Source organism: Tupaia chinensis, unplaced genomic scaffold, assembly GCF_000334495.1.
Source record: "Tupaia chinensis unplaced genomic scaffold, TupChi_1.0 Scaffold143935_1, whole genome shotgun sequence".
Taxonomy (NCBI): Eukaryota; Metazoa; Chordata; class Mammalia; order Scandentia; family Tupaiidae; genus Tupaia; species Tupaia belangeri.
This window is the reverse complement of record NW_006203786.1, coordinates 543,272-556,387: the sequence shown is the minus strand read 5'-3', so window position 1 is coordinate 556,387 and position 13,116 is coordinate 543,272. Positions and strand designations below refer to the sequence as shown.

The window sequence follows — 13,116 nt, the reverse complement described above, 5'->3', positions numbered from 1 at the left end:
CCAGCTGTTCTATGTGTTGTGTTCTAATCTCTTTGGTCCCCTTCATTTGGCAGGGTTTGTTCAAGACAAGTCTGAGGTGATTTATCCTGTTCACTAATGAACTCTTGTTCAACACAGCATTTCCCCCACGCTGGGGTCTGAGTCATTAGCAGAAGGATCTTGAATCCCATTCAGAGATTAGAAGACTGAATCAATAGGAGTTTGGAGACCCAATTGTGAAGAGTCTTGAAATCACTCTTGAGTCTCATAAGCTTTGATATCTCTATAAGAAATGCATTTTGTAAATTTAAAAATTAATGTGTGTTCACAAATACATGCAAATTTTAAGTTCTGAAGGTTAGAAAATGGATTTAAAGCATCCATCCCACTCACCTCCACACACCTACATGCCCATGAGATAACCACTACTGTAAATTTTCTCAGCATCTTGCTAGAAATTTTCTAGGTATATGTAAGCATAAATCTATCCACACACTTGCATAGGCAAATATACAGTTGGATAGAATCAATAAAAATACAATGTGTGATTCGTCAAACTACACAGTATGGCACTCCTTCCTGTAACTTCACAGTGTTCTCCTTCCATGGGTAGTTGACTTGTCCCATCTTTTCACCCTGGGCTTAGCCATGTCACCTGCTTTGGCAATGTGATGTTAGTAGATTTGAACAGTGGTTTTAAATAGAGTTATGAGTTGAAACTTACTTTCCTAAATTTGCCACTATCTTAAGAGTATATCTTGGCTGGTCTTCCAGAGCACACAGACAGATGATCCAGTCACCTCAGTCCAGTGTAGCCTATATTAGCCAACAGCCTGGTAATTCTCAGATATGTGATTGGACCCAACCAAGATCAACAAAAACTTCTGTCTCCCTCTTCCCCATTTGACCGCATGGGAAAAGAACACTTACTGATGTATGACCATGAAGGGTGGTGGTTATTTGTTAGGCAATACTATTTGCCAGTAGTTTACTGATACCTATGTCTTGGAACTCTTTCCATATTGGCACATAAAGACCTACCTCTCTTGACTAACTGCAAAATATTCCATTGTATGAAAGTACTCAAATGTATTTAATTCATCCTCTGTTGGTAGGTATCATGCAGTTTCCAGGTTTTTGCTCGCTAAACAGCACTGCCAAGAACACACATAGATAGATGTCTTTGTATGCTCCACACATTGATCTAAAGGATAAATTTCTAGAGGTAGAATTATTAGGTCAAAGGACGTGTGCATTTCAAATGTTGCTGGAAATTGCCATAAAAATTTACTTCTGCCTTGTCTGTGCCAAGTCATGATTTTACTTTAAGGATGAGAAAGCCTTTCAGGCTCTTGCAGAATAATGCATCATTTTGAAAGAATGTTATATGAACTTGATATTTAGTAACTTCAAAAGTCTATTAACTTTAGCTTATAATATTTTTTCCTTCAGATTACACAAAATGTGGATGAGTACCATCATTCTTTATGTTCTGATGTACAGGATCTCCCCCTCCTTCCTCCCTCCCTCTCTTCCCTCTTTCCTTCGTTCCTTCTTCTCCCCTTCCTCCTTTCTGCCCTGCCTCCCTTCTGTCCTTCATTCTACCTTTTCTTTCTCTCTTCCTTCCTTTCCTTTTTCATTTTTCAGTACAAAAATATATATCCACAAGGTCAGATTGTATTTGATCAGCAGGTCTGGCCTGGGAAATTCTCACACAGTATGAGAGGCCACAGCTCAGTTTTAAGACCCCGTAAGAGCTTGCAGCCTTGGGGAAGTTGGCAGTAGAACTCAGTGGCTCCCAGCATTGTGTTTCTCCTTGTATGATTTTCTTATCCTCTGCCTTAGTCGATGGAAAGAATGAAGGCTTTAAAGTTCACCAGAATTCAGTCTGAATCAGAGGTTTGCCCTTTATGTATTTTGGGAATTTAGGCATATAAGTCCATGAGCCCCAGTTTCCTCAACTGTTAAAGAAGACAGTGATGCAGATATTGATCCTTTTGTGGCTCTAGTCCACTTCTCATGTCTATGACTGCTCATGTATGTATGTGTGTGTAGATACATACATACACACATGACACCTATTGGGTTAACTCACACCCTGAGGATGCAGTAGTTATGTTGAAATGCAAAGAATCAACACACCTGGATTCAAACCTTCACCATGCCTCTACCCCAGTGACCTTGAGTGTGGTCAGTTAATCTCTCTGCACTTTGCTCACTCCGTTGTAAATGCCGACATGAAACCTACTTTACAGGACTGCTGTGAAGACAAGAGGTGTGGCAGGTGCCAAGTCCCAGGCCTGGCACTCAGTAGGCTGTCAATATGGTAATTAGTGCTTTGATTTGTGTAGCTTTCATAACCATAAATGAGTGGCTGTTATTTTATCTCACTCTTTTTTCCTATAATATTTTATCTAATTTATGGGGCATAATCTTTCCCCACATTTTTGCACCTCTGAAAACAGCGTGTAACTCTAAATCAGTGACTTCTTATAATTGCTGGCGGCTGGGCCCGTCGTAATGGGATTGCCACTGACTGTGCATGTGGCTGCTTGGTGGCATGAGTGGACAGGCAGAACCTCTCGTAGTCTCAGTTCACAGGCCACTGAAGGACCACGTGAAGAGGCACTAGGATTCCCACTTATTGTCTGAAAACTGGCTATTTCCACTATTCTCATCTTCAATACCATCAGTTAAAAACCTAACAGGTGAAGGAATCTGGGCTAAGACCCAGAAATGCAAAGCCCTTGAGGGTCTTACAATATCACCAGGGAAATAGGGCACAGACATAAAACATAATTAACTGTACAGGCAGTCCTGGTTGGTGCCAAGTAATAGTGCAGACACTACATAAATGTTTCAGGAGGAAAAAAAGGAAAAGAAACAGAGGAATGCCTGGGAGGAAGAGGGCTTGGAGACAGCCTTACAAAAGGGAAAACATCATGAGGCTTTAAGATGAGGATAGACCTTACAGAAGTAAGAGCAGTTTTTACACTAGGGGGGGTAGCTAGATCTAAAGAGAGTGTGGAAAATACCCAAGAGGGGGGTCAGCAGTTAGCGTAATGGCTATGTTGCCGGACTCCTACGTAGTTGACTGCGGTTCCAGTCCCAGACCTGGTGGCTTAAATTCACGCCAGACACATGTGCGTGCATGCCCAAGATCCTGAGAGGAGAATGGAGAAGGGATTTTGGCATGGCCATCCCCCCGGGGGGGTGATTTCTCACTTTCTGTCTCTCTGTCTTTCTGGTGAGTGTACGTGCCCTATAGCAAAAACCTCTCAAAAAAAAAAAAAAAAAAAAAACCCAGGAGGTGAGACAATATAATAGCTTCTTTAGACTGACAAACCAGGGCCACCTATAAACGAGGGGGTGTGATAAGGCAGAGAGTTAGGTACAGGCCCGATTGTAACCTTATGGTTGCATTGCATGTCCTTCCTTATTTTTCATTCATAACGTTAAGTTATGAATTAACTTAATGTTAAGAATTAAATGTCTTTTAGGAGAGATATTTCTTCATGGATGATTTGATCTGATTGTTAACAACTAGAAGAGGTCTCAAAAGACAATTTGTCCTGCTATCTGACTATTACTGGAAACAATGGCATAATTATCAGACACTCAAAAATGGAAAGCATTATTTTTGGCAGTTGTCCTTTAAAGGTAATTGGTTCCATTTGATAGCCGTAGGAAGCAAGTTGATTCATCTAGTTACCAAAAAACCTTACTGAAACGTTTCAGTGGCCATGGTGGGCAATTGGTAACACCTGCTTTAAAGATGATACGAGCCAGCATTATCCTGGCCATGTGGTGGACAACTTTTAAGAAATAAACAATTTTTTGTTTATTTCATAGATCCAAACCATTTCTTTTCTCTTTTTTTGAGAGATTTTTGCTATAAGGTATATGTACCTGTTGGACAGAGACAGACAGAAAGTGAGAAATCACCCCTCCCCCCAGGGGCAATGACCACACCACAATCCCTTCTCCATTCTCCTCCTGGAATTTTGGGCATGCTCACACATGCACCTGGCATGAGCTTGAAGCTGCTGGGTCTGAGCTTCAAACTATGGTCAGCCATGTGGGAATTTAGTGACATAACTGCTATGCCACCCGCTGGCCCAGATGCAAGCTATTTCGTAAGAAAAGCCTGTTTGATGCTGAGAAACAGAGCCCATCAACCTAAGTGAGAGTTTCAACTCACTAAGGTCCTGCAATGTCCCTCAGCCATAAGATTTACCTCTTCAGTGAAACCTGAGACCATAACCAGTTAAAAACTGCAAGCTGCACCTCTTCCCTCTGTGATACTGCACTCTCTAGATCTTTCTCTCTTGTGTTTTTGTACTTGTTCCATGTGTTTGTTGTTCCTAACATACTGTATGATATACTTACTAGGTTTATTATTCGTTATATACTGTGCTCAGCTGGAATGCATGTGTGACAAAGACAGGGGTTTCCGTCCACACTCTCTGCAACAAGAGAGTCTAGAACAATGCCTAGAGTTTGCAAATGTCAGATATTTGAATAACCGTCACTTGGATGAGTGAGTCCAGCACAGAAAGCTTGGGATGCTAGGTAGGAGGTTATCACCTGTTACTGAGATCAGTTCTATATTTGGTTCTGTAGCTTCATTTCTTCTCTGTTCTAGGAATCTGTGACTTTTGGAAAACTGTTAATATTGGTTGAGATGCAATGTGTGCATAGCAACATTAGGTCTAATGATACCAGAAGCCTTCATGCTTTTTAAATAACCAAGATAGAGTTTGGGTTTAGAAAAGGTAATAGAAAAGGCCAGAAGCATGTTCTTATGGCTCTGATTTACAAATAATAAAATCATTCTTCCTATTTCTCTTAAGCACTGGAGTTTGGGATTGAGATGATATATTCTGGAAAAACAGCCAAATTGGGTACATCAGTTCATTTATTGGATTTCAGCTTTTACGAGGCATTCCTAATCCCCCATCACCCATCCCCATTAATTAAATCCACACTGAGCCCACTATATATTTTTCTCAAGCCCTCCTAGGGCACTGTTAAATCATGTGATTTTTTTTCAGCACCGTGACACTTCAAAGAGAGATCTGGGGAAGAAAGTAAGTTAAGTGAGGACTTAAATGAAGATTAGATTTTTTAATGATGTTTTCTGAATGTGAATGCCATATATTTGAGTGAGAGTGGCTTTATATCTAGTTATTCAGTTGCTGAAATTTGAACTGTCAGGGTGATTTTCATCGTTTTCTCCATACGAGACAGCACTCTGTAGATCTTGTATCTGGTATGGCTCTCAGTCTAGCCTGTGTGGGTAGGAATATGCCAAGCAGAAATCTAAGGGTGCTTTCTTTTTCTTTTTTTCTTTTTTTTTTTTTTGAGAGGTTTTTGCTATAGGGCGCATGCACTTGCCAGACAGAGAGAGACATGGAGACAGAAAGTGAGAAATCACCCCCCCCCCCGAGGGGATGGTCATGCCACAATCCCTTCTCCTCCATTCTCCTCTCGGGATCTTGGGCACGCATGCACACGCACCCGGCGTGGGTTTTAAGCCACCAGGACTGGCACTCAAACCACGGTTGACTACGTGGGAGTCCAGCAACATAGCCATTATGCTAACTGCTGGTTCCCGAGGGTGCTTTCTTTCATTTCATCACAGGATTGTTAGCTAGGAAATGGAATGAATGGGACCACATTACTACTTACTCCTTGACTTGAATTTCACACACACACACACACACACACAAATAAAAACTTCCAGTTTATGTCTTTTTTGGCTAGATATATCTGCAAATGCTTTGCAATGCTTTAAGGTATAGGCCAGAAATAAGAGGCACCTCACACCTTGAAACCCAGCTAACCTAATACCAACAGATTAATTTGTATGATTATTTTTTAATTAAACCTTTTATTGATATTTGTTATTTTAAAAGTGCCTAAGTCAAAAGCATGTATCTTAATGCATATTCTTTTTTTTTTTTTTTTGGAGAGGTTTTTTGCTATAGGGCACATGCACTCACCAGAGAGACAGAGAGACAGAAAGCAAGAAATCATCCCCCAGGGAGGATGGCCATGCCACAATCCCTTCTCCTCCTTTCTCTACTTGGGATCTTGGGTATGCGCGCACACGTGCCTAGTATGAGTTTAAGCCACTGGGTCCAGGACTCGAACTGCGGTTGACTACATGGGAGTTTAGAGACATAGCCATTACGCTAACTGCTGATCTCTTAATGCATATTCATAACCTGAACACAGCTGTAACAACACCCAGATCAAGAAACAAAACCTAACCAGCAGTTCAGAAGCCCTCTCACCCTTGTGTGTGAGCCCCCATAACCACGACCCATCCCGCAGGGCAACTGCTGTCCTTATTAACAATATGGGTTAGTTCTTGCAGCTTTTTATTCTTTATATAAAATCATGCAACATGTACTCTTGTGTTTGGCCCTGTCCATTTTACTATATTCATGAAAGGTACCTTTAGCTTTCAGTTTAGTTCTAGATCACTCATTCTCATTACAGTACAGTATTCCACTGTGTGAATATACCACAATACATTTCTTTTTTTCAAAACTTGATGGGTATCTAATCAGCCTTTAGTGTGGGGATACTGCAAATAATACTTCCATCAACATTCTAGTGATGGACTTACGGTGGAAACATGTAGGTAATTCCGTGACACACCTAGCTTTCCGATATCCTTCTATAAGTGAACTCATTGCTCTCCTGAAAGGAAAACGAACATACACTGAGGAGTTAAGAATATGTGATGGGGATAGAACCCAGTGATAGCCATGAACTCTTGATCACTTCATAAGAAGACTACACAGTTTTTAGAACCAGTTTCTGGTTCCAGGAGGAATGCAAACTCCTTATCTCTCCCAGAGGGGTATACATTCCCATCATCAGAAAAAGAAAAAATGAAAAAGAAAACAGAGAACTTTACTTTCCAAAATCAAAGCATCTAAGTGATGTTAGACCATTGCACTTCATTCTTTTTTAAAATTTGTTATTTTTATTGTTTATTTTATTTATTATTATAATTGTGTTAATATTGCATTGAATCACATATAACTTTACAGCGTATTACATTTCTTTTTCCAGAAGGAGTACCATGCATATCAGTCAATACAAAGACATTAAAATCCCCATCACCATCAAATAGCTCTCCATTATTTTTTCCAGATTATTATTACATTATTATTATTATTGTTATTTACATTTTTTATTTCATTTTGTCTTTTACATTCAATCACATTATTTATCTTACAAACTGAATATTTCAACATGTGAACATTTCTTCCTATTCCAGTTGATAAAACTATAATAGTTTCTTCAACAGGTAATATCACATTTCTTTGTCTCATCAATGCTTTGCCTCTCTATTTTTTTTCTAAATGTCCTTTCTGAGAATCAAGATAAGCTATCAGCTCTGCTCTTCTGGCGGTGGTGGTGGCGGCGGCGGCAGTAGCTTCTTCTCCTCCTTCTTCTTCTCCTCCTCCTCCTTCTTTTTACAGCGTATTACATTTCTTTTTCCAGAAGGAGTACCATGCATATCAGTCAATACAAAGACATTAAAATCCCCATCACCATCAAATAGCTCTCCATTATTTTTTCCAGATTATTATTACATTATTATTATTATTGTTATTTACATTTTTTATTTCATTTTGTCTTTTACATTCAATCACATTATTTATCTTACAAACTGAATATTTCAACATGTGAACATTTCTTCCTATTCCAGTTGATAAAACTATAATAGTTTCTTCAACAGGTAATATCACATTTCTTTGTCTCATCAATGCTTTGCCTCTCTATTTTTTTTCTAAATGTCCTTTCTGAGAATCCAGTTTTTCACACACACTATATTTGGTATTTACATCCATTTACTGTGTTTCTATATCCTAGTCAAAGCTCTTCATTCTAAGAAAAATTATCCCATTTGTAGCTGTCTCTCTAGCAAGCACCAAGAAGAGCAGAAACCCATAATAAAAATTCACGCTTGCATACCGCTCTCCATCTGCAAAGTACTTCATAGACATTAACTAATTAACCCTCCACGTCTCTCCTCCTGCTCTCCCACCCTGCCCCCTACCATGAAGCAGGTGGCATCTCTGTATTATGTCGCTCATTTACAAAATGATAAACACAGAACAGGTTATGCCATATCCTTGATGAGGTCCAGGAGTGTAAAATAAATACTTTGCTGCCTGGGGCCTTTGTGAAATACTAGTACCACATAGTTTCAGCCTGGAGATCTGAATTGCATAAATAAAGCCTCTGAAGAATTTTTGTCACATATGACAGGAAAGATGGATTCATCCTCAGATTTGTTTACTAAACTGTCACAGTGGGTGCTCATGAATATCATTGATGGGCTAGCTCCTGGGAAACCTGTGGAAGAACCATAAGAAAGAAAAAGAAATCACTAAATGTTTTGAATAGGAATCAAGCAAAGGCCACTAAGGCAGTTTCTGGCCCTCCCCTCCCCAGTCGAGCCAAAAAAATTTAAATTGCACAGGAAAAAAAGCACGGCTCAAATGACTCTTCTTCCCCCCCTCCCCCACTCATCAGAGAGATAGAGAGACAGAAAGCAAGAATTCACCCCCCAGGGGGGATGGCCATACTGCAATCCCTTCTCCTCTATTCTCCTCTTGGGATCTTGGGCATGCACGCACATGTGCCCGGCGTGAGTTTAAACCACCAGATCTGGGACTCGAACCGGGGTTGACTACATGGGAGTCCAGCAACATAGCCATTACGCCAACTGATTCAGATGACTCTTAGACTTGTCAATATAGAGTAAATGAATGATGTCTGTTCTTCATGTGTTTGTGATTAAAACTGGGCATCTTATTACAAATTCATTCTTAATTTTTAGAAAATAACAATAGTCCATGTCAGATCTTGTTGTCTATATTTGAATATGAAACACTGATCAAGACTGGTTGAAGTTATAATTTTCTTTTTTTAATTATTTACTTAATTTTATTTATTAACATTATTATTTTTAATTTGTTCAGAACGATAGAGAAAGGGAAAGTGAGAAAGCAAATTGCCAAGTCCAGGACTTGAACTGTGGTTGGCCATGTGAGAGTCCAGCACTTTGGCACTATGCCACCTGCCATCCCCAGAAGTTACCATTTTCTAATGGGGAAAAAAGGCTAGGTCTGTAGACATTTTCCATAAAAAAAGGACTAGTCTGCTTTAATTTTAGAAACAACCTACATTTGTAGAATCAGGAGCCAGAAAAGTAATCAGAACTAGTGATTATACCAGACGAGAAAGAATTCTTCCTGAGGCCACGTTCTGCTCTGCTTCTATGCTTGTAGCTCGCTCTGGTTTCTCAGGATTTTTTGTGCATATTGAGGGCACCGGAAACTCCTTAGGGCATTGAGTAGAAACAAAAAGGGAGGAGAAGTATGTGGTTATTAGGCTTGATAAGTTTGTTCAAAAGAGAAATTGGAGACACTTAATATTTGATTTTTTTTCTGTCTATCCAGGCACTGCTGGAATGAATGCACTATATCAGAAACTACCAAAGGAGAGTGAGACAGAGCCACAGCCCTCAGGGGCGTTATGATAGTGGTGAGGAGAAATCCAGCAGGCATATGTTTAGCCTTCAAGATACACCAAGAGAATAGTCTTGGGCAATGAAGCTATCCTCTTGCACCCTGCCCCACATAGTCTATAGAAATACCCTCCATCCCAATAGCCCACTTAACAGAAATACAAAGCGGTGCTTAAAGCAAACAAGGGATAACTTAGAGTTTTGGAAATGAAGAGGGAACTCAAAGCTGGAGTAGTAAGTGGGAGTTGAAACCACAAAGGAAATCTACCTTAGGACCAAGACCTTCAATGCCGATTCAAGATACATGGTGAATATCATATGGAAAAGGGCTCTTATGCTTTTAAGGAGTTTGAGGAGTAGAACATCTCATTGTGGGGGTGGGAGACCAAGATTAAACATCACAAGGAAGAAGGACTCCAGTAGTGAAGGGAGGAAAAATAGACATGCCTAAATTGTGAGCACAGCATGAGCAGGGGAGAGTAGCCATCTAAGGCCAAGGTAGTCTGTGAGGTCACGGGCAGTCTCCCTGGTGATGCTTGGCAGAGTACTTTCAGTGTGTGTGTTGGAGAGAAGAAGTCAGAAAGAGAGAGAGGAAAGGCGTCAAAACACACATGATAGAATGGATAGAACAAAAATCAAGAGGCAGAAAAGATTAGACTCAAGAGGAGGTGAAGGGATTAACATTGGAAAAGGGTAGTTGAAAGTAATGACTTTTTCTTGATCACTTCTTGGGATTTTATTATATTCAGACAATCCTATGGCTGGCGAGAAGTCTGCTAGCATAAGAAGTCTGATACCATTTCTTTGTAGGTCAACCTACCTTTTTATCCTGGCAGTATGTTAAATTTTTGGCTTAGTAAATGGTCCTAAATTGTAGTAATGTAAAATAATAAACATTTATTATCTCACACAGTTGTTGTGTGTCAGGAACCTAGAATTACGTTGTCTGAAAAGTCTTGATACATTTCTACATAGAAAACATATGTCATGACTTTTCCCACAACCCAGTAACTTAGTTGGGTAATTGTGGCTCAGGGTCTCCATGAAGTTGCAGTCAGAACATTGACTGGAGATGAAGGCTTGGTTGAGGCTGGAAGATCCACCCATACCTGGAAGATTAGCACTGGGTGCCAGTAGGAGTCCTTAAGAACTCCACACTCCACGTAGACCTCTCCGTAGGGTTGTTTGACTGCCATTACTACATTCCATCTAGCTTCTCCCATGGTATACACTAAGAGAGAAAGAGAGAGAGATGGAAAGCTATAAATCCTTTATTAAGTAGACCTCTTTTACCATATTCCATTAGTTAAAAGGAAGCCCAACCTAGAGCCCACACTTGAGAGGAAGAGAAAGGGGCTCTCCCTTTTGAAATGAGGCCTGTCAAAACATTTGTGGACATATTTTTAAACGATCACTGGCAGCTAGATCTTGAGGTAGATGTAATTAGGAAGTCTGGGAACCTTCATGCTGGAAGTGTTTGATGATGACCTGAGCTTCAGTAGGTATGAAATAATGAAGTGGATGCATACCACGTCATCCTATTCTGCATATACATGCCAGGAAGGTTTGCATAACTCTGAACATATTATCACCCGACTGGATCTGCTGCGGCATCTAAGATGGTACAGGACGGTGCTTGTGTTGGGAATGGCATAGAAGAGGGGAAGGAGCAGGTGCACCCATGACTCTCTGCGTGTTGCTTCATCTCTTTGCTGGTCTCCTCAGCAGGAGCCCTTTCGTACAGTATCTCACAGCAGAAGCAACGGTGTTAGTCACAGACTTTCTGTAAGTTCTGATTCCCTTTGTCCAGCTGGCCTGAGCAGGTAGCCCTTATGAATGAACCAGATCTGAGGTGAAGCTGCTAAGCCAGACACACTAAGAAGAGAATTTGCCCCCAGTTTTGTTACCATTTTCCTTCAGCGCGCTGAGAAGGAAGAATTAATGAGGCTCATTGTGCATGCAAGGGTAAGCACAGTTTGTGTTGAGCTAAGTCTAGCAGAAGCTGAAAAAGCATATCTGGCACGGCTAAGTAATTAGACCTCACATTTTTTTTTGCACTTTGTAAGGAAAAAAAAATGTCTTTAGGTGGAAAGTGTCTTTAAACTCATTTTCCACAGACAGAAAAGACTTTCTCAGCCAACCCAGGGCTTGGTCTTTTGTTGACCACATTTAAAATGAAGGCGGAGATAGATGCACTCATGTTTTAGGGTATTTGTATGCTCCACAACAAAGAGGTGACCGCTTGAACAGAGCTGGTGCCAGGTCCCTGGCTGGAATTAAATTCCAGCAAAGTATGTGTCCAGATTAAATGCAGGAACCAGGGCAATGGCGAAAGCATGTATTTCTGTTTGTCTCAAATGATTGGAAATACTTAGAAAGTAGTGAGTATGTCTTCTGTATGTTGGTTAAAATATGGCCTTTGGAGCTAAATTGCTTGAGTTCAATTTTTAAGATTTTTTTTTTTCTTTTGAGAGATTTTTGCCAATAGGGTGCCTACACTTGCCGGAGAACCAGAGAGAGATGGAGACAGAAAGCAGGAAATCACACACACACACCCCGGGGGGGTGGCCACGCCACAATCCCTTCTCCTCCACTCTCCTCTCAGGATTTTGGGCACGCACACACACACATGCCTGGCATGAGTTTTTAAGCCACTGGGTCCAGGACTTGAACCAGGGTCGACTATAACCATTATGCCAGCTGCTTATCCCACTTGCAGTTCAATTTTGACTATGCCACTTACTAGCAGTGTAATTTGGGGCAAATTAAACCCATCTTTCTCTGCCTCAGTTTTCCTATCTGTTTAGTAGGGAAAATAATAGTATCTATTTAATAAGGCCATTGTGAAGAATAAATAAATGAATATATGTTAGGCACAGAAAGGGTGATGGGGATGTTTTAAGTGCTATAAATGTTCTCTATTTTTATGATGACTGTTCATTGTTACCAAGAATAGTGTAGGGCACAGAGTAGGTGCTGAATACTTGCTATTTAAATGGAACACCAAGATTAATAAATACAACAGAGCTGTGGACCAGCAGATGGTGTAGTGGTTACATCACTGGACTCCCACATAGTCAACTGTGGTTTGAGTCCCGGACCTGGCAACTTAAAACTCATGCTGGGCACATGTGTGTGCATGCCCAAGATCCTGAGAGGAGAATAGAGGAAAAGGGATTATGTGTGCCCATCCTTCCTGGGGGGTGACTTCTTACTTTTTGTCTCTCTGTCTCTCTCTATCTCTCTAGTGAGCACATACAACCTATAGCAAAAATCTCTCTTAAAAAAGTTAAATACAACAGAGTCTGTTTGAAGAGGTTACTGTGCATCATCATCTGTCCCATTATGACATTAGTTATTCCACATGATGCCCCCCAACCTGTGCTGCAGTGACATTTCATTATAGCACTTCTCTGTTATAGAGTTTCTCATACTGCATCATAATATGTGTCCATATTTGCTTCCCCACCTTGACCAGCACACCTATGAAGGGTAGAGTACGTGTCTTATTTCTCTCTTTATTACCAGCATCTGTCTCAGTGGCTGGCATATCCTGGGAATGCAGAGTGAATATTGGT

General features: G+C 40.5%; 1 long non-coding RNA gene across 1 annotated transcript; it reads right to left on the bottom strand.

The window, feature by feature from the left end:
* Positions 1-8,318: 8,318 nt before the first annotated feature.
* Positions 8,319-9,877, bottom strand: LOC102489477 (uncharacterized). The gene is made up of 3 exons (XR_337020.1): positions 9,807-9,877; positions 9,244-9,351; positions 8,319-8,361 (listed from the first exon to the last, which is right to left on the bottom strand). It is a non-coding gene; the product is annotated as an uncharacterized LOC102489477 (long non-coding RNA).
* Positions 9,878-13,116: the final 3,239 nt, after the last annotated feature.